Source organism: Arachis duranensis, chromosome 9, assembly GCF_000817695.3.
Source record: "Arachis duranensis cultivar V14167 chromosome 9, aradu.V14167.gnm2.J7QH, whole genome shotgun sequence".
NCBI classification, from domain to species: domain Eukaryota; kingdom Viridiplantae; phylum Streptophyta; class Magnoliopsida; order Fabales; family Fabaceae; genus Arachis; species Arachis duranensis.
In genome coordinates this window covers 57,141,189-57,141,572 of record NC_029780.3, presented here as the reverse complement: position 1 = coordinate 57,141,572, position 384 = coordinate 57,141,189, and the positions used below count along the sequence as shown (strand labels likewise).

At 40.6% G+C, this 384-nt stretch overlaps 1 non-coding gene across 1 annotated transcript; it reads right to left on the bottom strand.

The window, feature by feature from the left end:
- Nucleotides 1–108, bottom strand: LOC127742259 (small nucleolar RNA R71). Its single transcript, XR_008003447.1, has one exon. It is a non-coding gene; the product is annotated as a small nucleolar RNA R71 (small nucleolar RNA).
- Between the last annotated feature and the right edge of the window lie 276 nt (nucleotides 109–384).

Here is a 384-nt window from a genome sequence, read left to right as displayed (position 1 = left end):
AGGCTAAGAACTGAGATGCAAACTTTTTGACAACAAGATGGTGAGACACTTTATGAAGCATGGGAGAGATTCAAAGACCTAACAAGGAGATGCCCACTAGACATGTTTAATGAGTGGGTTCAACTTCACATCTTCTATGAAGGTCTTTCCTATGAGTCAAAAAAGGATGTGGATCATTCATCCGGAGGCTCTCTAAACAAGAAGAAAATCATTGAAGAAGCCATAGATGTCATTAAAACAGTTGCTGAAAATGACTACTTCTATGCCTCCGAAAGAAGTAACACCAGAGGAGTAATGGAGCTGAACCACATGGATGCATTGTTAGCTCAATACAAGATAATCACCAAGCAGCTAGCAGATCTTACCAAGAAGGTGGAGGAGAAC